Source organism: Colobus angolensis, unplaced genomic scaffold (genome assembly GCF_000951035.1).
Source record: "Colobus angolensis palliatus isolate OR3802 unplaced genomic scaffold, Cang.pa_1.0 Scaffold99, whole genome shotgun sequence".
Classification (NCBI taxonomy): Eukaryota; Metazoa; Chordata; class Mammalia; order Primates; family Cercopithecidae; genus Colobus; species Colobus angolensis.
In genome coordinates, this window is record NW_012123931.1 from 5,493,496 (window position 1) to 5,521,136 (window position 27,641).

Here is a 27,641-nt window from a genome sequence, read left to right on the forward strand (position 1 = left end):
CGACCTGTTAGCTACTATTTTCTTACCATTTTTAGAGGCACTGTTGTAGTCAGGGTTCTTCAGAGAAACAGAACCAATAGGATATATATATATATTTATATATATATATATCACCTATTAGTACTGTCCCTCTAGAGAACCCTGACTAATACACAAAGCAACAAGTCATTATGTCAAAGATCATTTGAAACATGATGTAGAGAAACATATGTAGAGAAACATGTCAAAATAATTTGAAACATGTAGAGAAACACAAAGAAATGAAGACTGCTGTTATCCCACTAGAGATTTCCTATATGTAATAGGTACAAATAAATATACATTTATTTAAAATAAGATCATGTGCTACATGCTGTTTTAAGCCTTTTTTACTTAAAATATATTATGAAAATATTCATATTCCCTTTTAATTTATAGAAATCTATTTTTTCTAATGAGTGCATAGTGTTCCTTGGTATGAATATACCAGCATCTGTTTAAGTAGTCCCCTATGGCTCACCAGTTTGGATGTTTCAAATTGTTTGTGACTAGAACCATCACTGCAATGCTAATCCTAGTACATGTGTCCTGTTCTTGGTCTTGGCCTTGGTCTTTAGGGATTCCAGAGCCTGTCTCTGTGACTCTCTGATGCTGCACTGTCTTGACAGTTGAGATGTTGCCCTACCCGGGAGCTCCCCTGAAATGTTGCCAAGGATGCAGAGGTACAAAAGGAATGACCCCAAGAGAAAGCCATCTGTGCCAGGTGGCTCTGAAGATCCTTTTGAAACAAAGAGCCAGGCCTGGTGTCATGGCTTAGGGAAACTGGAACCCTTTCTTACTGGTACATCCCCACCAAGACTCATGGCCCTATTGGGCTATTTGTTTCTTTGTTTGTTTTTATATCATCTGCTGCTTGCAGAGATTTAATCCCCCAATTGCAGTGAGGAGAGTTAAGGGAAGCAAAAGAGTAACTTTTCTCAGCCTTTGCCTGGGAACCACCTGCCTCTAAGACCAGCATGGACAATCACTGTATCTTCAGTTTCCATGGTGATTTGTAGGGCTAGCTCCCACGGAGTGCCCAAAGAATGTAGTCCTTCCCTCAAACCCTCTCAGGTACCAGGACTGAACTCAACTGAGCCACTGGAGAAGGCTGGTGGTGGGGTGCACCCGAAGTTGGGAATCAGAGGCCAAAGGAGCTGGAAAGAGAACACAAACTAGACTCCAGTGTTCTTTGTTTTCCTACCAATGAAACTGATTTCTCTATCAAGTGCCATTCTACTGTGTTATGATTTTTATTTCAGCTTTAGGGTTCCCCCCACCCTTTTCCCTGGAGTTGGAACCAAGTTCTCAGGGCTTATGTAGTGTCAAGCGGGAGAGTTCTTACCAGCCCTCAGACTTTGCTGTATGTCTCCTGACATCTGCTGAGCTGAACATGATCCCTGCTGACCCCACACAGATGTCCACCGAGACGTGCACTCCCCATCTGCCAGGCAGGCTGCCATTCGTGCTGGTCACTCTGCAGCCTTCCTTTCCTGCTTTCCTAAGTTGTCTACATTCTCCACTTTAAACATGTACCACTTTTGAAATCAGAAAAAACGTTATTTATTGTCATTAGAATATGGCGTTAGTATTGCTGTACATTGTGTTTCTGCCTTAAAAATATGGTAAGGTAGAACCCAGATGGGGTGGGAAATGGGCAGATTTGGAACATGCTCTGGATGAATGTCATCACTTGAGAGCAAAACTAGGATACTTCAACCTGTAATAGATGCAAAACAAACCCATCTGAAAATGTGTTTATCAATTTGTGGCTACAGATTCTTGGAGGAGCACCCTAGATTTACGTGCAGGGAGGTGACTGGGGTGTGGCTGAGAGAAAACAAAGCTGCCCTGCCCTTTGGCTTTATGATTAAGGTAGGGCTGTGTTACAGGGCAATGAACCAGATACAGGCTGGATCGGAGGAGGGTACCACCTTCCAGGAGAACCCTGACGACACATGTGCAAATAGACAAATGGACTTTCTCCTTTCAGTCCCTTGAAACAGATACCCAGACTGGAGAATATGGTTACCGTAGCCAAAAGCCACTTTTGTCTTGTGTCTCTGACATTGTTCTGGTTCTCTTGGCTGGCTCTGGTGTGGAGATGGAGCCTTGGACTGATTGAGTTTGATGACAATGTCCATTAGGATACACCAATCTCTTACAATTCTTTCTAGAAAGCAAACTGGCAGTTTGTATTAAGAGCTTTAAAAAGTCCATACGTTTGATCCAGTAACTCCCCTTCTAATAATCATCAGAAATTCAAACACACATGTGTGCACAATAGTTTATGTTGTGGTGTTATTCAAAATGGTAAAAAAAAAAAAAAAAATGGAAACAACGTTAATATTCAGTAACAAGGGAAAGAGATTAATAAATCATGGTGTCCCCATACATTGGCCTAGTATGGAGCCATTAAAAATGGTTTTCCAAGAATTTTACTGGTAATAGGAAATATTCACAATATAGCAAGTTTAAGAACTAGGATTCAGAATTGTGTAAATAGTATTTCAATTAGGTAAAATTATTACATGGAGAATCCTAAGTAAAACATTAAAAAGAAATTTATCAATTATTTAGGTGTTTATGGTTGATAATTTTTATTTTCTTCTTTGTATTTCCCACCAGAGAGGAGGCTTGCTTGTTTGTTTGGTGTAAAGTCATCCATTCCGGTTTTTATAAAGATAATTGAATATATTTGCTATTTTACCACATTGTCACATATTATAGAATTTTCTTTTTTAAAAGGCCAAGTAATAGTCCCTGTATCATGTACTGCATTCCTTTGCCCACTCCTATTTTAATTTCCATTAGGAAATAATAAATGAATATGAGTGTTTATGGCCATCATATTATTCATTATAAATTAATAAAATGACCTGACAGTTGTGGTTTTTAAAAGCTTGTTTCACAAGTGAGGAAAACCCCTGCACTGGAAGAAGATGGTATGTAATGAAAGGAGGTTTTAGAGAGAATACCAACATTCTCAACTATTTCACCTGTCTCCCTATCAAGAAGAAATGCCATCAAACAAGAATGAAGGAAATGGAAGGCCAAGATAAGAGATCAGATGGTGGAAAAGTACTTTAACCAAATACACAAATTGGACCCTCTCCCTTTTGGCTGTAATATATAGAGAAAATATGAAGAAGCCACTGTTCAAATATTTCATAAGTGTCTTTGAATGGATTGAATTTCTTTTGAACCCCTTAAAACCACAAGGAGTTTAAGGGTCAGGGGGAGGAGAAGGGAGAGGATTTGAGAGGAAGAGTTATTTGGAGAGAATGGTTTACGTGGTGTCAGGTATTTCCCCTTCATCTCAAGTCAAGAGGGAGAGAGGTTTCAAAGGAGAGCAGGTATGCGGAATGGGGAGAGGGTGGGATGCAGTAAATTGGGATCTGATTCTTGCCTGAAAAAATCGAAAGATGAAGAATGCTTGAAACACTTACTAGTCTCAGAAAGTGAAGAGCTATTTTACAAAAGTGCCAAAGAAGGGCTTTCCTACTCCTCAGCCTCTCAGCACCACCCCACCCTAGAGGAGTTGGAATTCCAGGTTTATAAGCTGATGTAGGAGAAGAGGTTAAAAAAAAAAGAAGAAACCAGATGTACACGGTTTCCAGCTATAAGCTGCCTGCCTGAAGCAGACTCAAACTGAAGAGGAAGATTTCACCTTAAACAGTGTACAGTTTTGCTTGTTATATAAAAGCAGATTTCTAATATCTAAATAAAGACTATATTTAGTGACTTACGGTGATTATAGTACGTTTATTTATCATGAGTGATGTGATCAGAAAAGTTATAGGACTGATAAATTTTTATCCGTAGACAAGGGAAGGATATGCCTTACTGAATAAATTTTAAGGGACAATGGGAGACAAAATAAAGTTGCTTTCTGCTTATACCTGGGGATCCATTTATCCCATGACACTAGCTAGCTTGCTTCAGTGAGTTTAAGCCAGCTGGTGCAGACAGATGACCTCCCAGATGATGGCAAGGGTTACCTGTAACATCTTTGATAGAACCTGGAAAATCAGAGAGAGTAGCAAAAACAGTGAAAATGGAAAATGGTGTCCTGATTTTTAAATGGGGTGATAAATGAAATTTACAATTTGATTGACGAGTACCCCCAGTGCCAACAAAAATCTAGAAGGGATTATTAAACAGATGGTTTTCTGAGTACTTGAAAAAGAAAGAACGTTTGCCAGGAACTAGCGTGGACTCACTAAGAACAAGTCTAACCTCCTTTCTTTTTCTCTTTCTTTGTAAGTGATTAAATTAGTGGATTGGGGTATTTCATAGACTCTGTGCCTTGATTTCTGTGATGACTTTTCCTAAATCTCTCATGATTCTCTTGTGCAAAGGTGGAAACACGTCAATGGGGACTACAAGGTGAATTTATAGTTGGCTGAATAGTCGTTCTTAGAGAGTGTTGATTAATGAATCGCCGGCACCCTGGAGGGAGTCTCTGGTGGCATTCCAGCGGGCTTTATTCTGGCTTTGTCCAGTTTCATATTTTTTATTAATAACTCAGGAGATGACATAGAAGCCAATTTTATCAAAAATGTGGAAGACATGAAGAAAAGATAGTGAACACATTTGGATGACTATAAATTTTTTAAAATTTGCAATCACAGCTGGGCGCAGTGGCTCATGCCTGTAATCCCAGCACTTTGGGAGGCAGAGGCAGGTGGATCACCTGAGGTCAGGATTTCGAGACCAGCCTGGTAAAACATGGTGAAACCTCGTCTCTACTAAAAATAAAAACATTGGTCAGGCTTTGTGGTGCGTGCCTGTAATCCCAGCTACTCGGGAGGCTGAGACAGGAGAATTCGCTTGAACCTAGGAGGTGGAGGTTGGAGTGAGCTGAGACTGCACCACTGCACTCCAGCCTGGGCAATAGAGCAAGACTCCATCTTAATAAAAAAAAAAATGTGCAATCACATGTGCTGATGTATTTTTTAAATGAAGGTTTAAAATATCTGCACCCAGGACAAAAACTGTTTAGGGTTGATTCAATAACAGTTCTCTTTCCTCTCAGACAAACGCTAACTTGCACAGCCCGCTGACACTGTGAACCCTCTCAGTTACGTAGTTCTCCATGCCACTATCCCCAAAGGCAACCTCTGCCTTATTCTCCTCATTAATTGTAACGACACCCCAGCTCCTCCCCACAAACTGGTCCCAACATTGCCAGGCAGGCCCCACTGAGCCAAATGAGCCCCTTCAGGACCTTCCCCTGCTTAGGCCCCTGCCCTGGCTCATCAAGGTTTTAAGTCCTTGGGCATCCTGCCAGCTCATGGCCCATTATCAGTCTCCCCAGAGTTCTGTGAGCAGGGCCAGGAATTCCTTTCCCTCTTTCCACCAAGTGTCTACTTGTTCCAACATCCTAATCCCATATATACCTGTGCATAAATATACATGTACTTCCTACTGGTATGAAATGTACAGGGATGAATGTCAAGTCTGTGTTGTTTAAAAATTCAATTACACCAGTAGAGAATGGGAGAAACCTGTCTTGACAAGAATCTGTATTGAGCTTTTGGGCCAATTTGCCTAAGACCTATTTGCCTAAAGTCAACTTGCTTAAAGTCCCAACCACTGAAAATGTATATCCTCGGAGAACATTTGTAACATTTTATAGAAGATAAAATTACTTTATAAAGCATTTTGAATGTTAGATGATTCTTCCTACTTTACCAATTTTTAAAAAATATTTTATCAATAATTAAGCTAAAATGTTTAAAGTTCTTTTATTTCACATGTCTATAAGTTATTTCTAAACTTACTGTATGTCACTTGGCAGTTTCTAATAAAGTTCTACTCCTAAGTATATACCCTAGAGAAACCAGTGTATTTTAAAACAAAAAGACTTCTGTAACAAGTATGAACAAAAACACCCACATTCAGTTTTTATTTTTATTTTTTTAAGTGTTTTTTTGAGAAAAAGTGTGGCTCTATCATGCAGGCTGGAGTGCAGTGGCATGATCTTGGCTCACTGCAACTCTACCTCCCAGGTTCAGACTATCCTCCCACCTCAGCTTCCTGAGTAGCTGGGACTACAGGCACACACCACCACACCCAGCTAATTTTTTGTATTTTTGGTAGAGGCAGGGTTTCGCCATATTGGCCGAGCTGGTCTTTTGTTTTGTTTTTGAAATGGAGTCTTGCTCTGTCGCGCAGGCAGGAGTGCAGTGGTGTGATCATGGCTCACTGCAACCTCGGCCTTCCAGGTTCAAGCCATTCTCCTGCCTCAGCCTCCTGAGTAGCTGGGATTACAGGTGCCCACCACCATGCCCAGCTGATTTTTTGCATTTTTAGTAGAGACGGGGTTTCACTATGGCAGCCAAGCTGGTCTCAAACTCTTGACCTCGTGATCCGCCCGTCTCAGCCTCCCAAAGTGTTGGGATTACAGGAGTGAGCCACTGCGCCTGGCCTAAAAAAAATGTTTTTAGAGACAGGGTCTTGCTATGTCAGCCAGGCTGGAGTACAGTGATATGATCATGGTTTACTATAACCTTGAACACCTGGGCTCATGTGATCCTCCTGCCTCAGTCTCCCAAGTAGGCAGGACTATAGATGCACATCACTGCACCTGGCTAATTTTTAAAATATTTTGTAGAGATGAAGTCTTGCTATGTTGCCCTGGCTGGTATCAAACTCCTGGCCTCAAGTGATCCTCTTGTCTCTGCTTCCCAAAGTGTTGGGAATACAGGCATGAGCCACTGTGCCCAGCCTCAGTTTTATTCTTAATAACCAAGCACTGGAAAGAAAACAAATGTCCATCAACAGGTAAATGGATAAACAAATTCAGCTATATTCATACGATGGATTATTACTCAGCAATAGAAAGAAATTCACTACTGATATCCTCAGCAACATGAATTAATCTCCAAAACATTACATTGAGCAAAAGCTGCCAGGGAATTGATAAGTACAATTCCATTTATATGAAGTTCAAGGACAGGCACAAATTAAAGTGTGGTGAAAGAACTGGTACAGTTCTTATCTGGTGGTGGAGAAGCACTGGAAAAGAGTAAGAGGGAGTTTTCTGGAGTGTGGAAATGTTCTATCTGTTCATCTGGGAAGTGGCCACATATGCAAAAAGTCATATGTGACACAAAAAGTCACAGAGCTCTACTCTTAAGATTTGTGCATTTTACTATATGTAAATTAATACTAAATCACTCTTTTTAAATGTTTATATTTCATATGTTTCCATTAAAAACACACGAAGTTTTAGTATTTTTACCTCTAGTTTGCTGTTTAATTCAGTTTTCAAAAACTTTTTTGGAAAATGCAGATTTTTAGAGAAAAGTAGCCACATATTCAGGTTGAGACTTATTTAGTGAGCAGATGTCATTTGAACAGCAGTAGTGAGATAAATCTCTCAGAGCACATTCAGCTCCTTTACAGTTTAAGTTTCATAACACCTAATTGGTGAATTTATGCTAGGTGATGAAACTGAAACACACACAACTTCAGAACACAGTGTCCTGAGTTCAGGTAATTGTGGATATTTGCAGCTGGGCTTCAGCCATATGCAACGTTTTCTAGACTTTCCTCAGTCTCCATGGCCTCCATGGGCTCTCACCCCTCCAGAGCCAGTGTTGATCCTGATGGATGGTTGGCAGGCACCAGCTAGCATCCTGCTTCCATAGTCTCATTCATTTGGATCAGTCCCAACCTACTGGGCATGCTTTGAGTAACCATAAATTCCCTGAGGTTGCCAGAGTACTGTAGAGGTTGAAACTTTTGCATCATCTCTCAGGTTGGCTTGGTGTGGCCAGGAGGTAGGCTCTACAGGGCCCACCTGGCTGTCCATTCAGATTACCCACCTTCTCCCAGGATGGTGGAACCTTGTATATAGAACAGCCCATTCCCCTAAGTCCACCTGCCTTAACCAGCATGCCAGATGCAACCCACATGTAAGTAAAATCTGAATATTTCTCTGTGAATATTCACTTGAGGCTTTATTAATACATGCTTAGTGTTGCTGTGGGCCTGGTAAAATCCCCAACTGGAACCCAGTCCCACAGTTCTAGCCATGTAATATTTTCTTCCTTCTTGGAAGACGAGAAGGTGTTAATAGATAGGATTATTGTTCTCGAGCAAGGTAGGCTGAGTCGTAGTGTTCTTTTTTGTAAGATATCTGTCTGGTGACACTGAGCACAATGAGCGTAATTCAGTAATCTCTTGGTTAGAGACCCTGTTGTTAAGGAATCCTTCCTCCTTTCCTTCCCTCTCTCCCTCCCTCCCTCCCTCCCTCTCCTTCCTTCCTTCCTTCCTTCCTTCCCTCCTTCCTTCCTTCCTTCCTTCCTTTTTCTGAGACAGTTTCACTCTTTTTGCCCAGGCTGGAGTGCAATGGAATGATCTCGGCCGATGGCAACCTCTGCCTCCTGGTTCAAGTGATTCTCCTGCCTCAGCCTCCCAAGTAGCTGGGATTACAGGCACCCGCCACCATGCCCAGCTAATTTTGTATTTTTAGTAGAGACGGGGTTTCACCATGTTGGCCAGGTAGGTCTCAAACTCCTGACCTCAAGTGATCTGCCTGCCTCGGCCTCCCAAAGTGCTGGGATTACAGGTGTGAGCCACCATACCCAGCCAGAATCCTCTTTTCTTAGCTCCATAAATAGATTAGGGAGAATGCTGCTCCTCTGTATACCAAATAAGTCAAGAAGAAGTTGTAAAGAGACTACATCATGGGCCATATGACTGTTCTGGAAAGAAGAATGAGAGAAATAAGGACTTCTCTCTTTATTTGAAGAGTTGCTCTGATCAGGCAGTGGGTGGAAAACAGTATGAACAATGCTGTCATTGATTTTTTTACCTTAGTTTATTATTTTTTTGATGCTGAATTGGATAGCAATTAAATGGCTTGGCCTGGACAACAGAGGGAGACCCCACCTCTACAAAATATAACAATAAATTAGCCAGACATAGTGGCATGTGCCTGTGGTCCCAGTTTCTTGGGAGACTGAGATGGGAGGATCACTTGAGCTCAGCAGGTTGAGGCTGCAATAAGCAGTGAGTCGAGATCACACCACTGCACTCCAGCCTAGGTGACAGAGCGAGTTCCTGTCTCAAAATAACTTTTTGGGGGGCGGTGGGCGGAGACAGAGACTTGCTCTGTCACCCAGGCTGGAGTGCAGTGACGTAATCTCAGCTCACTGCAACCTCCACCACCCGGGCTCAAGCAATTCTCCTGCCTCAGTCTCCCAAGTAGCTGGGGCTACAGGCTCACGCTACCACACCTGGCTAATTTTTGTATTTTAGTAAAGACGGGGTTTCACCATGTTGGCCAGGCTGGTCTCAAACTTCTGACCTAGGTGATCCTTCTGCCTCAGCCTCCCAAAGTGCTGGAATTACAGTCGTGAGCCACTGCACCCAGCCAAATAAAAATTTTTTAAAAAGAAAGAAGAGAGCTTTGGCCAGCCTCTCAAAGCTCAGCCTGGCTCCTGGGAAAGTGGTTACCAGGTGTGGCAGGCCCTGAATCAGATGTCAGGGTGTCAGGCTGTGGGTGAGGGAGACAGCATATCATAAGGTTTAGAAGCACAATCTCTGGAGTCAGGCTGACCAAAGGCTCAATCCTGGCAAGCTGTTTTACCTCTTTAAGCCTCAGTTTCCTCCTCTGTAAACTGGAGTTAAAAACTACTTCACCAGCTCATCATGAAAGTTTAAATGAGATAATATGTATAAAGTGGCTGGTACATAATGAGTCTTAATGTTATTGTTCTCTCATGACAAGAACAAGAACACACAGGAAGTACTGAGTCCCTTTCTGAGATTTTGGAGAATTAAGAGGAAATGTAAAGTGGAAAATAGTCAATATCAAAATGGAAGACCTTCCTGGTCATTGAAGGGGCTTTAGAAATCTTGAAATATGAGGAATAATTGAGGAAACTGAGGGTGTTTTACTTGGAAGAGAAAGAATTATCAAATATTTGAAAAGCTACCTTACATTCAAATAGGGGCTAAAAGGCCCTTTGCTGGCTGGTAGCAGCAGCTCTCAATGAAATTCAGATCCCCAAAGCGTCCTGCCCCAAAGCTAGCAGAGATTGGAGGGCAAAGGCCCAGGCTCAAGGTTGGCAGCCCATGATATCCAGGGACTTGGATTGGAGGACGCTGAGCAGACACCAGGTTGGCCCTCTGGCTGGGGCAAAAGGATTTGGAACCCAGAACAGCGCAAGGAGAGGGACGGATAGTGGTTTATCCCAATTGGACCATAGCAGCCTTTTAGAGAAATACTAATGCTATTCCTAGTACTTTGTCTACATTTGAGAGAGGCCATTTCAGGTCACAGGAGCATTCCTCCTGGGTGGAGTAGAGTTTGTTTCCTTGTGGTCTGGCCAGGAAACGCCAAGCCGGGTGGCCGAGAGGCTGGCCGTCTTGGCTGGAAGGCGAAATGCTTGGCCAACTGGTCTGTCTCCAAAGAGCAGACTGGCCCGCCTCGACTGGCTGGTCCTCAGGCCACTGTTGCTGCCTGCAGAGCATCCACCAGTCAGTGGATTTTCTCATTGCTAGACTTGTAAGTGGTGTGATTTATGACTCTGCTCATCCATGCTGGCCCCTGGGTATACACGCTTTTGCTTCCAGGCTGGGAAGTGAATAATGAATTAATCACCCTGCCTCGGGTTCGATACGGAGCTGAGTGTTTGCAGATCTTTATTGTACTGTGCAAGCCAAGTCGAACTGCTCAATTTACACTTCTAATTCATTTGAGTTTATGCAAGTCTGCCTGTTCCAGGGGAGCTGCGCCTCGTGGCTGCTTAGTCTCTGAGGAAGCCTCACTTCCCCAATTCCTGGCCATTCTCTCCCTCTAAGAGTGAATAAATGTCCAAGACTTCAGGGTGCTCAGAGAAGCCAACCCACTTCCTCAGAGACTGCTCCCTTGAATGTCTCTTGTCCTAAATGGTGTTGTTTATGACAGTTCTCAGCGCAAAAGAGATAGGTGCACAGCCTGATGCCAGCCTGTGTGCATGGCATAGAGAAGGCACACAGGAAATGTTTGTTGAATGAATAGCCCTGATGCCACAACATAGATGCTTATCAAAACTAATGGCTTACAGTCAGGGCTGGAGTCGGTCCTCTTTTCCTTAGTTCTAGTTCTCTAGGACTTGGGGAGAAGAGTTTTTACTAGGTCTCAGAGCTGATGAGATCTGAGTGATGAGATAGGGCAAATTCTCAAGTTCACTCAGAAGCAGTGGGACGCAAAGTCTGCATTTGAAGATTTGGGACTTCCCAGCTTTGACCATTTTTCTTCACCTCCCAAAGACATATGCAGGTACTTTTCACTCAGTGCTTGAATGTGAAAAGCAGGTGCACAGAGTAAGGCTGACCCAGGCTGTATCCTGATGGGCTCTAATAATCACATCTATTCTGGGGACATATTCTTCCTGACCGAGTGCGGCTGAGATGCTGCCTCGCCCATCTCAGCATCCAACCTCCCCACAATGCACACATTTGATCCTGCAGTCCAGAGGGACCACCACACCCCCAGTGTCTTTCTTGGGGCTTTTGTTCACCTTGTTCTATTCTCCTATTCCTTGCCTCTTTCCTTGCTACTTAAGATTCCTCCTCCTCCATTCCTCAAGACCTGCCTCTAAAGCTATCCTGTCTCAAACCTTTCCAAGCTGCTTCAAATCTATGTGGTTTCCTTTCCCTTTTGGCCTCAGTCACGTGCTGCTTGTCCTTCTTTTAGCCCTTCTCTGACTCTGACCCATGTCCTCATCTCCTGACTGACTGGGCATGGCTTCTGCATTCTCACTCTAATTACTGGTAAAAATGTGAGGACAAGAAAGAGTCGAGGGCAGCCCAACACCCACCATCAGGAACTTCCTTACAGATTAGCTACAACTACCATCTTCCATTCATCAGACACAAACATTTATAGAGCCCCTACTCCACCCAAGCACTGGAGTTGCAACAGTGAACATGACTTTACCTCTTCTTGTTTCTCCCCTCCAAGCTCCAGACACATCAACTTTCTACAATGCCCTCAAACCCACCATGTCCTCCTGCCTCAGGGCCTTGGTATATGATCTATGCCTGAAACATCCTAACTCTCCTTCTCTTCTTATTTATTCATTCTGATCTTTTAGAGCTCAACTCAAATACCAATTACTCAGGGAAAGCTATGCTGGAACCACCACCAACACCACTGCTCCTTGGTCTGGATGTTTTCTCTGAACCCCTAATCACAACTGTAACTACAGTCATTAATTATGTTGTCAGTTGTTTCCCATTCATCCCCATCCAAACCCAGGATGGAAGCTCCCTGAGGGCAGGGCCATGCCTTTCTTGCTCAGTGCTCTATTTTTGTTGCCTACAACAGGACCCTACATAAAGGAAGTGCTCCACAAATATATTTTAAAGAAATAAAATATATCATTAAAGACATTTTTAAAATATCATCTTGTATTCTAGTCTAGGAGACTTATCAATGGGAGAAGTGTGGTCAGTGGGCATGAGAGCCAGGCACTGGTGATTTCCATTTCACATGCCATTCTAATTTGTAGAAAACACCAGAACAGGACAGAGGGGAAGAAAGATGCTGGTGAAGGTGCTTTCCTCTTGCAACACACTGCTCCCACAGAATGCTGCAGGCGGAGTCCGAGATAGGAGGAGTCCTGGTAACGACACATGTTGCGGATTGAAATTTTTGGTGTGCTCCATCATAGAAGACCCAGGGGGTGTACCTTATGAGATTCAGCTAGCCATGAGCTGAGCTCTGCAAGTTCGCCTGCTGTCAACTGAAACCAAATGGGTTGTAGAGTAGGGCCTTTGTAGAACTTACAAAAACATAAGATTAGCAGAATATTATTCACTATAGAAATCAGAAAAAAAAAAAAATCCCTGGTGTGATTCCATCCTGCACGGCTCTTCTACGGCTCTTCTCTGGAGTAGTCATTTATCTCTATCCACCTTCTCTCCCACCTAAGAGTGTGCCACCATCCCCAGGAAGATTCAGTGGACATGGACATGAGCTCCCTCAGGCCCCAGAGCTATCTTTTTGGTTGTGAACTAAAGGCCAATCAAGATAATCACTTTAAGGTGGATACTAATGAAAATGAGCACCAGTTATCTTTAGGAACAGCCAGTTTAGGGGCTGGTGCAAAGGATGAATTGCACATTGTTGAAGCAGAGACAATGAATTACGAAGACAGTTCAATTAAAGTAACACTGGCAACTTTGAAAATGTCTGTACAGTCAATGGTTTCCCTTGGGGACTTTGAAATAACACCATCAGTGGTCTTATGGTTGAAGCTTGGTTCAGGGCCAGTGCATATTAGTGGATAGCATTTAGTAGCTGTGGAAGAAGATGCAGAGTCAGAAGATGAAGAGGAGGAGGATGGCCGGGCGCGGTGGCTCACACCTGTAATCCCAGCACTTTGGGAGACCAAGGAGGGCAGATCACGTGGTCAGGAGATCGAGAGCATCCTGGCTAACATGGTGAAACCCCGTCTCCACTAAAAATACAAAAAATTAGCCGGGCGTGGTGGCGGGTGCCTGTAGTCCCAGCTACTCCAGAGACTGAAGCAGGAGAATGGCGTGAACCTGGAAGGCGAAGCTTGCAGTGAGCTGAGATCGCGCCACTGCACTCCAGCTTGGGAGACAGAGCCAGACTCTGTCTTAAAAAAAAAAAAAAAAAAAAAGAGGAGGATGTGAACTCTTAAGTATATCTGGAAAGTGATCTGCTCCTGGAGGTGGTAGCAAGCTTCCACAGAAAAAAGTAACACTTGCTGCGATGAAGAAGAATAAGAAGGAGGAGGAGGAGAAGGAGGAGAAAAGAAGAAGAAGAAGATTTTGATGAGGAAACTGAAGAAAAAGCACCAGTGAAGAAACGTATACAAGATACTCCAGCCAAAAATGCACAGAAGTCAAATCAGAATGGAAAAGACACAAAATCATCAACACCAAGATCAAAAGGACAAGAGTCCTTCAAAAAACAGTGAAAAAAAAACTCCTAAAACACCAAAAGGACCTAGTTCCATAGAAGATATTAAAGCAAAAATGCAAGCAAGTACAGAAAAAGGTGATTCTCTTCCCAAAGTGGCAACCAAGTTCATCAATTATGTGAAGAATTGTTTCTGGATGACTGACCAGGAGGCTATTCAAGATCTCTGGCAGTGCAGGAAGTCTCTTTAAGAAAATAGTTTAAACAGTTTGTTAAAAATTTTCCATCTTACTTCATTTCTCTAACAGTTGCTATTTGGCTGTCCTTTTATAATGCAGACTGAGAACTTTCCCTACCATGTTTGATAAATGTTGTCCAGGTTCCATTGCCAAGAATGTGTTGTCCAAAATTCCTGTTTAGTTTTTAAAGATGGAAATCCACCCTTTGCTTGGTTTTAAGTATGTATGGAATGTTATGATAGGACATAGTAGTAGCAGTGGTCAGACATGGAAATGGTGGGGAGACAAAAATATACATGAAATAAAACTCAGTATTTTAATAAAAAAAGAAATCAGAAAAAAATAGAAAATCAATTGGCATCCTTAATTAAGGGATGCAAGAAGACATCCCATTTCTGCTCTCTAAAGCTAGAGCAGAAAGTCATATGCAAAGGAAACACTCAAATTTTTAAGAAATGCAATGACCTGTGTGCGAATTCAAATTGGAGATAGTAAAAAAGAACCCTGAGAAACCCAAATAGTGATGTCAAGGACAAAAAAAAAAAATCTGAGAAACTTTTTAAAAGAGGAAAAGTCATGAAAATGGTAAAGATACACAGGGAGAATTTTAAAAATTAGGAATCTGGCAGGGCAGGCTGGCTCACACCTGTAATCCCAGCACTTTGGGATGCTAAGGCAGGTGGGTCATTTGAGGTCAGGAGTTTGAGACCAGCCTGGCCAACACGGTAAAAATCTATCTCTACTAAAAAATACCACACAAAAAAAAAAAAGTTAACCGGGCATAGTGGGCGCCTGTAGTCCCAGCTACTCAGGAGGCTGAGGCAGGAGAACCGCTTGAACCCAGGAGGAGGGGGCTGCAGTGAGCCAAGATCGCACCACTGCACTCCAGCCTGGGTGACAGAGTCTCACTATATATATATATATATATAATGAAACTCTCAAATATATATAATATATATGTATATATATTAGGAATATATATTTATAAATATATATTAGGAATGTATATTTATAGTACATATTATTTATAATTATATATATAAGGAATCTGCCTTAAGTAAATTAGATGTTTTCAGGGCAACAATCAGAACATTTGAACTAAGCAATAATTGAAGACCCACTAAAAAGATTTCCCTAAGTGGTAAAATGTCCTGAGTCTGCATATTGGAAAATTTTACTACATTCAAAAGGTAACACAGAGAATCAGCATCTAGGTACATCCTGATAACACTCTTGAATTCTACTAACAAAGAAGATTCCTTTAAGGATATAGGCACACAAAATCAGTTATCTACAGGGACAAAATTAGGTTGATCTCAGACTCAACAACATTAAATGCCAGAGAACATGACAGTAATATCTACAAATTTTGAGAGGAAAGCTTTGTGACACAACATGGTTAAGTGTGGCCACCGTGACTTCTATGGATAAAGGCCATGGAAAGATATTTTTAGAAAATATACCATCAACATCGCCTTCTTCACATATCCTTCTTTTAAAAATTACCTGTAGATGTGCTCCTGCAGACTTCAAGATAAACCAAACCAAGAACTCAAAAACAAATGGGGGAAGAAGATAGTTTGGCAGCCTCTTACAAAACTATACATAAACCAGCAATTGCACTCTTTGTTCTTTACCTGAGTTGAAAGCTTATGTCCCTATAAAGCATACAAATGTTTGCAGTGGCTTTACTCAAAACTGGGAAGCAACCAAGATGTCCTTGAGTAGGTGCATGGATAAATAAACTGTGGGACATCCAGACAATAGAGTATTATTCAGTACTAAAATGAAATGAGCTATCAAGCCATGAAAAGACCCACAGGAATGTTAAATGCATATTACTAAGTGAAAGAAACCAATCTAAAAAGGCTACATACTGACTAATTCCAACTATATGACATTCTGGAAAAGGTAAAACTATGGAGACAGTGGTTGCCAGGGAAGAGGGAGGGAGAGAAGGATGAATAGGTGCTACACAGGGAATTTTTAAGGTAGTGAAGCTACTCTGTATGATATGCAGTGATGGATACATGGTTATTATGCACTTGTCAAAGTCCATAGAATATACAACATCAAGAAAGAACCCTAAAGTAAACTATAGACTTTAGTTAATAATAATGTATCACTATTGGCTCATCAACTGTAACAAATGTATCACACTAATGCAAGATGTTCATAATACAAGAAATTGGAGTGGGGATGATGGGATATATATGAGTGAGGAGATCTTTCTTTACTCTCCTCTCAATTTTTTTTTGTAAATCGAAAACTACTCCAAAAAATCTATTGAGTTAAGTGGAAGTAATGATATCAAAGGACTGGTATGTCTTCTTAGATTAGATCCCAAATTCGGTTGAACTGCATGTATTCAGTGGTCTTCAGTAGCCTGAGGGCAAAGCTAGACCCCGCAAAGTCCTTCCCTTGGTGGTTTTCTGCTGTTTTCTTCAAGCTCTGCCATGTCAGAACTCTGTTTGCCATTTTTCTTGCCCTATTTGATGGCTCTTGAGCAACCCCAATTCTCTTCTGGTCTAGTTCTTACTAACAGAGGTCACATCCTTTATGTTGTTGGTATTCTATGCTAGGAGAATCACTAAACATTTTTATCTTTCCCTTTATAACAGTGGAGCTGCACATAATGAGATAGCAACCATTTTCACAATCAAGGAAGCTGAATAGCTGAAAAACTAATCAGTTTACACTATCCAAAGCCCAAAGGCTCAGAAACAGGCAGCACCAGATACCTTGGGAAGTAGGAGTAAAAGTTGATCTGAAAAGAGAAAGGTAGGTAAAAGTCTGTTAAAGGAGCACATATCCCCCAGATGCCCTCATCCACTCAGCTCAGCTAGGGAGCAGTCTCTCTCTCACTCTGTAGAAAACTAGGGTTATTCTCTGGAGAGTGCAAAACAAGTTCTCTAGGCTAAAAAATACCAGACACAATTGAAGGCAAGGATGAGATAATGGAAGCTGATGCATCTAGTTTTCTTCTCACACCTGGATTTCAGAATTCTAGAAACCATATACACTTCCAAAAGGAAATTAGGAGAAACTTCTATGGGACTTTAATTAGTCTCTAAGAGAAAAATAAAAACTAAGAAATTAATAACAGGATTCTCTGCAAAATGACCCAGGAGGACCATTACATCATGAAACCCTCAGCTGACAAGGCTTTTCCACTGGGCTGAATGTCTAATCAGCTTTTTAGTGCCCTACTTCTTTAAGTAGACAGTACATGAAAAAACAACATCATTAATTATCAAGGAAATGCAAATCAGAACCATAATGAGGTAACAATATGCACCCTGTAGCATGTCTAAAATTAAAAAACTGACAGTACCAAGTGTTGATGAAAATGCAGAGCAATTAGAATGCTCACATTGCTGATGAGAGTGTACAACTGGTACAACCACTTTGGAAAATAGTTTGATAGTTTCTTATAAAGTTATGAATACCCTTGCCATAAAACACAGTAATTTCACAACTTGGTATTTAGCCAAGAGAAATGGAAATGGTTTTCCATATAAAGAGTTGTACATGAATGTTCATAACAGATTTATGCTCCAAACTGAAAAGCAAGCCAAATGTCCACCAATAAATGAATGAATGAAAAATTGTGGTGTATTAATATAATAGAATTAATTAATAGAATAGAATAAAAAGGAAAGTAAACCACAGATTCACACATGATTGATGAATTTCAAAAACATTAGATATGCTACATTCCTCTGAAATTCTAGAGTCAGTTAACTAATATATAATGGCATAAAGCAAATCAGTGGTCCCTGGGGCTAGAGGTGGGGGCAGTGGGAGGGGGACCGTAAAGGGGCACCAAGGGTAATGGAAGTGTTTCATGTCTTGATTGTGCTGGGGGTCACATTTTATTTTTCACATGCCTGCCAATGTATGTCACATATGTGCCAATACATGTCAAAATGTAGTGAACTTTACATTAAAATTGGAACATTTGTTGTATGTAAATTATAACAATGGAATGAAAATACAAATTATATCTCAATGAGGTTGACCGAAAAATAATTCATGATACAACCAAGAATCACTGAACATTTAAGGAAAGCATGTAATACGGAAGGCAGAGGCCTGGGGAAAACACATGGAAGAGGCAAAGTGAAAAAAACAGACCTTTTATGGACAAGAAAACATTAAAAAATAGAATCTCACCATTAATCTTCAGAGATATTTTCTTCAAAAATGATACATCTACAAAACAAGAAAGGTTGCTATAGGAAAAGAATATTCAGAGAACAAAAAAGAACTTTTGTAAATTAAAAATACAATAGTAAAAGCGTTTTAAACTGAAAAAGGAAAATTGGAAAATTGTAAGAAAATCTTCCAGAAAGTAGAAGGAGAAAACTAAATGGATGAAAATAAAAAATAAAATTAGGGCCCAATTTAGGTCCAAGATGTGAATTACAGGAGTTCCACAAAGAGAAAAGAAAGAAAACAGGAAAAAAATTCATCGAAGAAATAATTCAAGAAAGTTTTCCAGAACTGGAGACTAAGTGTTTCCAGACTGAAAGAGCCCATTGAATATCTAGTGGATGAAAACAGACGAAATCACATCATGACAAAATTTCAGAAACTAAAGACAAAGAGGAGAGGCTTCCAGAAAGGGGGAATAGTCAAGAACCAGAATTGCTTTAGGCTTCTTGGTTACAGCATTAGAAGCTAGAAGACAGGGACTTCAAAACTTCTGAGGGAGAATTCTAACTGATGTAGAATTTTAAATCTAGCCAAATCATCGATTATTGATGAGGGTATAATCAATTTTTAGACATGGAGGGTCACAAAAATGTACTTCTTATATATTGTTTTTAGAATACTAGTAGTTAGGAAACTACTAGAGATTGTGATTCATCAAAACAAAAGATTAAATGTAGAAAGAGATAGGGGCCGGGTGCAGTGGCTCAGCCTATAATCCCAGCACTTTGGGAGGCTGAGGTGGGTGGATTCCTTGAGGTCAGGAGTTCAAGATCAGCCAGGGCAACATGGGGAAACCCCACCTCTGCAAAAAATTCAAAAATTAGCTGGGCCTGGTGGCATGTGCCTGTAGTCCCATCTACTCAGGAGGCTGAGGCGGGAGGATCACTTGAGCCCAGGAGATGGAGGTTGCAGTGAGCTGAGATTGTGCCACTGCCCTCTAGCCTGGGTGACAGAAGGAGACACTGCCTCAAAAAAAAAAAAAAAAAAAGTGGGACTCAGAGACTGGAGTATCTAGGAAGGAAATGAGGGAACTCCCCAGATGATGGTGAGGGGAAACCCGAGATAACATCTGTATCACAGCCAGCTCAAACTAGAGCAGGTCAGAGGGCTACAAGGGCAGGTACTTCAAGAAAATGAACTTGAATAAATTGCTGATGCATCTGGAGATATCATGAGCAGATCTGGGGAAGCAACTGAGAATTTGGGCTTGAGTTGGTGACAATAATGCCCAAAAACCTAAGCAAATAGAAAAATTAAGACAGGTCATTCCAGGGCAAATAAAACCTTATTCAGGAAAGGAAAAGTAGTCTTAATTACAGGACACTCATAGTTCAGCTATGAAAAATGCTTACATCATCAAAATATTGTAAATATTGAATACTGATGTAACCAAATTCATGATATAAATGAATTGAGAGCATAAGGAGATGGAAAATATGCGTGCTTGTGAAAAATCTTGAAGCAGCAGTAGAAGCATGTTATTTAATAATTCGGAGGAAAACGGAATCAGCTAAAGAGTTGAATGTGGTTGCTCCTGGGAAGCAAGAAATTAAGGGAAAGGGTAATGACTGTAATTTTTGTAACAAGTTTTGCAGACCTCTTAAAACCCAGCATGTGATACCTAGCTCCTTGGAGAAATGGCTGATTCCAGGGCTAGGACAGGATGAGTACAAGATGAGCCTAGAGCAGATCTTTGTGCCAGAAAGTAACAAAGTGCTCAAAGAAAGCTGGAAGCAGGTCACAAGGACATGAGCCAGCTTGAAGGGCTCCCTCTGGCCATCTCTGGGACACTGTGAACACCAAAATACTTAAATACAATAATGTGTTATGAATAGGCTGTTGTGAAAAAAATAATAATTAGCCTATACTAAAAATGATAAATAACAAATAATAAACACATAAATGGGGGAGAAGGGAGGACTCTTGAAGAAGGCCAGAAGTCCACTGGTGAATGTGGAAGGAGTGCTGGAGTTAGAAAACCATCATTTTGTAATCATCATGCTAAAGATCGGATCAGGCAAGATCATCAGTAGATACTAATTCTAGAGGAAATTTTGATGAGAAACAGAATATTTATATGGTCTTAAAGTGTCTATCCAAAGGCCACTTATTAGTCGCAATGAAGAAAAAAAGGAAACTAATTCTATAGTGGGAGAAATAGGATTACACCTTGACAGGGTGATCAAAATTCAGCACAGCTCTGAGGGATCAGTGAACATTCTGTGCTTCCAAACGTGACACCCTGAAAAGGACACAGTATCTCCAATACAGTATTCTGGCCATGAAGGCATAGCCATAATTTAATCTAAATGAAACATTTATATAAATGAGTAACATCCTAGTTTAAAAGGTAGGTGGGAGAAAAGTCATTGCCATAAAAGTCAAAAAAAGGCTGTGAAAATGTTCCAGATTATGACAACTGATCACAATACTTGACCCTAGACTGGATTCTGTGCTGAAGGACAGAGACGCCATTACAGACATTATCAGAGCAACTGACAAAACTGGAATATGGACAGTAGATTAGATTAAATTATTGTATCAATGCAAGTCATAAATGTATAAAATTAATAACTGTACCATGGTTATGTGAGAAAGCATCTCCATTCTTTGGAAATACCAAAGTATTTAGGGGTAAATGACCACGATCTATAACTTACCTTCAAATGTTTCCCCAAAAAATATTCTGAGAGAGAGAGAGAGAGGAGAGAGAAGGAGAGAGAGAAAACAGGATAAAGCAAATGAGTTTAAAATGTTATCAATAAATAAATTAAGATACATGAGTGTTCCTTATTCTATTTTTATTTTTTATAAGTTTGAAATTATTGTCAGATTAAAAGTTTAAAAGAAACTAAGCACATTTTCATAACTCCAAAATTTTAATTACAAAAATTTAATTATAAAAGTAATAATACTAAAAAAAGAGTAATAATACAAGAAACACTGTGTTTCTTGTATTATTAAGAACCTTATAAGCCTTAAGAAATAAAATATTACTGAAGGATTTGAAAAAAAATCACATTGAGCAACCTGGGTATTGAATATTTTATTTGGAAAAGGCTAATAAACCACAGATGTCATAGATATAGATATAGATCAGTTATAGATTAGATAGATACATGGATAGATTTCCATGTCCTGCTTCACGTTTTTGTTCCATCTAGAAACTGTTAATATATACCCACAATGCTTAAAGTTCAGCATATACCATATGGTCTCAGTAATTTGAAAAATGCTAAAGTGTAACTACAAAAATTATATTATTTAAGAAAATATATACAACTGAATTTCATTTTCTGCTTCATAAATTTATGTATTTTCCAAACTTTCTCTAATAAGCATATATTACATTTATCAATATGGATGCAATTTTTAAAATCAGCCTTATAATTTTACATGTATTATATGATCACAATCATGTAAAACTACAGACAATAAAAAAGAAAAGGTAATGTATAAAAATGATTATTTATGGGTGGTGAGAACATGAGTTTTTTTCTTCTTTCTGTGTTTCCATATTTTCCTAATTACTGCTATTATGATAAATCATTTTCTTTTTTATTAACAAGAAAGTTACAGATTATTTTTAAAGTGAGGTCCTCACCTCACTCTATGTACCAAAGTTAATTCCAGTGATTTTAGAGAATTAATTTTACAAATTTTAGCAAACTAGGTGAACATAAAATCAAATACGAATCAAACCTCTTGAAGGGAGTGGTTTTCAAAACTTAGGAATACTAAGAGAAGTCACAAAGAAAAAGATTTGCTATATAAAAATTCTGTAATATTGTCTTCAGAATAGCATCTTAAGTCCTGAGGGCGTAACTCTACACGTTGAAAGATATGCTGACATAAGGCTCCTAACCATTCAACCCACTGGCCTTAATCTCCCTCCAGTCTCCTAGCCTTCCCGGCTCAGGTTGTACCTGGTCATTCCCTTCACTCCTACCTCTCCTGCAAGACAACCTGAGGGGTTCTGGGGCACAGGCACCCTTCTTGACCTTGACATGAAGCAATTACAATTCTTGACACTCTCCATTCCTCTCTTTGCTTCCTGACTCTCCAAAGGATGAAAACTACAGAAAGCCAGCATCCCTTTTTTTTTTTTTTTTTTTTTTAATCCCACTTCCTGCCAGAAGGCTCTCTTCCCAGCTTGGCCAAGGACTCCTGCAGAAGGGCCAGCGTGGCATCCTCCTCTCCCCAGGACGCATCTTTGTCTCGATCGCGGTGCTGTCTCCGGCAGCGAGGCACACCATCTGCTCATGCCTCCCACCAGCTGCCGTCTCATCTTAGCTCTCTGTCTCCCCTGAGAACTCCCTGACTTTCAGGCCCATGGTATTCTCTCCTGCCCTTGCTCAGGAGGGGGCCTTATCTTCTGGGAGCTTTCATAATCTCTCCCTGTCACTTAGCATTGCCCTGGTTTCCCCGTGAGGCCTGAGATCTGAAGCCTTCCCCAATGAGTCCCCTACTGTCATCTACACCATCACACGGGGTGATAGCAGAGGGCGTGCATCTTGGGAAATGCTTGAGAGAGCTCACAGGGGACTTACAGCTTCCGCCAGGAAGAAAACAGATCCTGGGGCTCCAAGTCCCAGGGGATCTTAGTTTCAATTCCCATATGGAGTCTCAAACTTGTGAATCATATCCAAAGTTGAAATTTTACTTTGGTAGCTATGTAGGGAACACTCTCTTCACACCGTGTCTTTCTCTGCTCTCACACCACCACAGCAACAGTCACCCACACAGAAGGCTTCTGTGACGGAAAGTTTCCCCCACACACACCAACCAGTGGACCGCAGCTGGGTGTCCTCCAATTCAATTCTGATGCTATCCACCTGGAGAGTGTCTCAGATCCCACAGGCTGCAGGCTCAGTGCCCAAGACTGCCCCCACATATCCGCAGACACCAGTCGCAAGTCTAGGCCTCTGGAACTTCTGATCACCTGGCTTCAAGTTGGGGTCTCCATGATCCCCTCTTTAGGTTCAATTAATTTGCTGGAGCGGCTCATGGAACTCACATTTGCTGATTTGTTATAAAGGATATTACAAAGGAGGAGATGTGTAGGGTGAGGTATGGGGGAGGGGGTGCGGTGCTTCTGTGCCCTCCCTGGGTGCCACCCTCCAGGAACCTCCACGTGTTCAGCTATCTGGAAGCTCTCTGACCCCAGTCCCCTTGAGATTTTATGGAAGCTTCGTGATGTCAGTGTCCCTTCCCCCAGTGTATAGAGTGGGACCCTCCCTGGACAAGGCTTCTAAGGCTCTAAGGCCCACCATCAGAAAGGTGGGGGAAGATCACAGTCCTGCCTTGAAGCAGGTGAAAGGAGGACAGGAGAAGGTTGGAGAGAAGAGCACGTCCATTTAGCTCAGACTCTTTTCCACCTAGAATGCTCTCCCCCACATGTCTCCACATTTTTAAGTCAGGTACATTCGTCAGACCTGGAACAAATGCTGTCTCCTTCGGAAAGTCTTCTCTGCTCTTCCAGATGAATGTCATCATTCCTCCTCCTCAAATTCCCTAGTCCTGTATTCAGACATCCCCTAGGAAGAATGTATGCCATCCATGCCCTGCTACAATGCCTGTCCCCTCCCTTTCTCGGCCTGCTTCTGAGGCCTCAGCAGCTGCAAGGCCTAGCTTGGTCAAGTTACAGCATCAACAGAATTGACTGAGCCAAGGTGCTTGCAGACCCAGACCTATCACTGTACTCATTCTCAGACATGAAATTCCTACCCAGACCACAGAGCTCTGTGTGCATGGCTCTCTCATGTCCTACAACCCTGCAGTCTTCATCATTACCTGATCTGTGCCAGGGTCAGGATACATGAGCCCAGGAGGGTTCTTATAACACAAATGGGTTACTGATGGCTCATTTTCTTCTTCCCCTCATTATGGGTCAGGTCCCTAGAAGCAGAGTCAAAGATGGAGATTCTTAGGCAAGTGATGTTTTGAGGGAGTGCTCTCAGGAGAAACCTATAGGGGAGTGAGAGGAGCAGGAGAAGGTAGGGGAAGGAACTCAGTGAGAATGTCAGGGGAAATCCAGCCACAGCTTGATCCCCTGGGGAGCCCTGGAGCACAAAGTATACCACCAAGGTCATGCTGCCCAGAGGCAACAGGGCTGGGCTGGTAGACCCCCCATTTATCAGCTATTGGCCACAATGCCTCCAGAGTAGGGTAAGAGGGGACTTGTAACCCCCCACACCTCCAGCCTCCAGGGAAGGGTACAGGTGTGTGCAATTAGCAGCCAACACCCACAGCAGCTCAGAGATGCGGCATTCTCTCGGTAAAGGGTGTCTAAGTGAGACACCAACAGTATCTATTGTACCTCCTTACTTTATCTCAGTCACACATATTTTGACATGTCTGTCACCAGCTTACTCTTATTTTTTTTTAATCTTCATAGTTGGACATGAACACAACCAACTAATTCCAATCTTGATCAATAATACTGAAGCCCCAGACTCCTTGCTTCCATGGACTAGACAAGCGTTCATTTGGAATTGTTACCACAGAATTTTAGACACCATCTAGTGTTGTTTCTCCATTTCATAGATGAAGAAATCGAGGCACAGAGAGACATGCTTTACCTTGTCCAGCAAATTTTGTGGCAGAACCGAGGCAGAGGCTGCCTAACTGTCAGGCAAGAGCTATTCCACCATACCTCTATTTCTGCTTATAGCATTGCATTAGGACTCTTTTGCTAAGATTTTCCAATCAATCATTATTGAAAATGACTATTAGATGGAATGCTTGGGAAAAAGTTACATGCCAGGAATAGTGTTCCCTCCTGTGGTTTATGTCTTAGATGAGGACGTGGAGTTAAGCCAGATATAGAACCTACTTTAAACCTTACAGAGTTTTTAAACCAAACTTGAACCTTCTGGAGTTCATTTATTTATTCTTGGCAACTTTCAGCTTCCTGATTCTTGGAAAGTTGCTGGCTCATTTAGAAGAAAAACTCATGAGACTTCTTGTGCATTGAGTAGCTCTTACAAAACAATCTTTTGAAGTGTAAAGTGTAAATGAATAAGAAGCAGAAGACAGAAGTTCTCCTAAAATACACATGGATGTAATCATTAAGGCAACAGGCACTCTAGCAAAATGCATAATTGTTTCTTGGGCCTGAAATACTGTGGAAATAGTCTTGCGCTCAGCAAATTCCAATCATGGTAGAGTATTTCCTTTGTCTGAGACTCTCTTTAACTATGTGAGTGACATAGGTTGATGCCAAAGGGCAGCAGAGGGGGCATAGCCAGGCCTAGATTCACTCCACACTGTCTCCCAAGCATTTCTCCTACAATAATATCCTCTATCAGTTGAGCTTCTTTCTGATTCCTAATTCAAATTGGTCATAATCATATAATGCCTAATTAAAACAACTGCTTTTCTGCATTTAAAGGCCTAATACTCTGAAGGTTGAATGCCATGAAAGAAGGGTCTCCTCAGAACACAGATAATTTCTTTTGATACATATAAAAGTTTTTTGCTTCTTATTTGGCCTTTAAGAGACCAACTGGTCTTAGTCTTGCTTCATACTTCAGGTTTCAGTCCAAATTCAGTTCAAGTTTCGTTAAGATTTCTTCCTTTTTTTGCGAGGTGGGAGCAGGAAGATATGATTTTGCTCTGTCACCCAGGCGGGAGTACAATGGTGCAGTCATGGCTCACTGCAGCCTTAACCTCCCAGGCTCAAGCAGTACTCACACCTCAGCCCATGCCACTACCAAACCCAACTAATTTTTTCATTTTTTGTAGAGATGGAGTTTCACCATGTTGCCCAGGCTGGTCTCAAACTTCTGGGCTCAAGTGATCTACCTGCATTGGCCTCCCAAAGTGAGATCACAGGCGTGAGTCAATGCACCTATCCCAATTTCTTAAACAGTTCCATTCCATTGTATGTTGTAGAAGATGGCTTTCTTCCTTAATAGCCAGTCTATCTGTTGAGGCAAACAGCAAAATAAGCAACTGTCTAGTGTCCGGAAACTCATTTTGGTTGTTCTAGACAATTGGTTCCCAGTTCACCACCCACATTACTCCTTTTCAGCATGATCCAGGGAGAGTATTGTATATTCTCCCTCTACTGCACAGTTAACACGGACCATCACCCCTCCTACACAACTGCAAAAAATGTTCAAGGCCAGTTTTGATTATGTTCATGAGCTATTAAACATTCCAGATCTCCTTACTATTTTGAAAGATGGCAGAAACAGCATAGCTGAGTAGATGGGGCACAGGGTTTGGAGTCAACTGATCCAGGTTTAAATCCTGGTTTTCCTCCTCATTAGCTCTATGGCTTTGGGTAAAAGACTTGACATTTCTCAACCTAAGCTTCCTCATCTGTATACTAGAGGTAACATTGCTTAGCTTGCAGGGTAGTCGTGAGGGTCTGATAAGTTAATGTTCAAAGATGACCAGCCCATAATAGGTGCTCAAAAACTGGGAGTAGTTACTACTATTCTTGTTTTGGTGACATCTGTCCTTCACTGCAGAATGTGCAAGGGTACCAAAATCTTAAAGACCTTTGCCGGCATCTGGGGCCAACCTCTGAACCACTGCTGTGAGCTAGTACCACCAGCCACTTACTGTGCTTTTTCTCTTCCTGCCGCCTCAACCCAGCCACAGTGAGGAGAGTATAGACTCATGAAGGGCTGAAATGACTTGCTCAAGGTTTCTCAAATGCAGTAGGCCCTCCTGAGTAAGGGGATCTCAGAATTATAATGCCTTGTTATTTCTTGAGATTTTCAATGGAGATGGGGAAATATTTTAAAGCATCAGCTCTTTTCCTTCTGATTTATGTCTACTTCTGACTTTAAAAAAAAGGAAAAAAAATCAGCCATTGGCTGCTGTGTACTCTGGCTCCCACCAGAGCTGGCCGAAGTTCCTGGTATTTCCAACTACATATCAGGTGCCTGGAAATGTTGGCCTGGAGTTTGGAAAAGGGGTAGAAGATGGATACTTGGATTTTGACATCCTCTGACTGAGATGTTAGCTGAGCTTCTGGGTGGTGAGTGCAGTCTCATATGCTAAGAGATCATGTGTGATATGTAATATGATCTATTATGTAATAGCCAAGAAAATTTTGATAAAAATAATGAGGGCCGGGCGCGGTGGCTCAAGCCTGTAATCCCAGCACTTTGGGAGGCCGAGACGGGCGGATCACGAGGTCAGGAGATCGAGACCATCCTGGCTAATACGGTGAAACCCCGTCTCTACTAAAAAATACAAAAAGCTAGCCGGGCGAGGTGGCGGGCACCTGTAGTCCCAGCTACTCGGGAGGCTGA

The 27,641-nt window shown here is 41.5% G+C and overlaps 1 pseudogene; it reads left to right on the forward strand.

Moving 5' to 3' along the window:
• The first annotated feature begins 10,420 nt into the window (after positions 1-10,420).
• Positions 10,421-14,163, forward strand: LOC105505221 (annotated as a pseudogene).
• Positions 14,164-27,641: the final 13,478 nt, after the last annotated feature.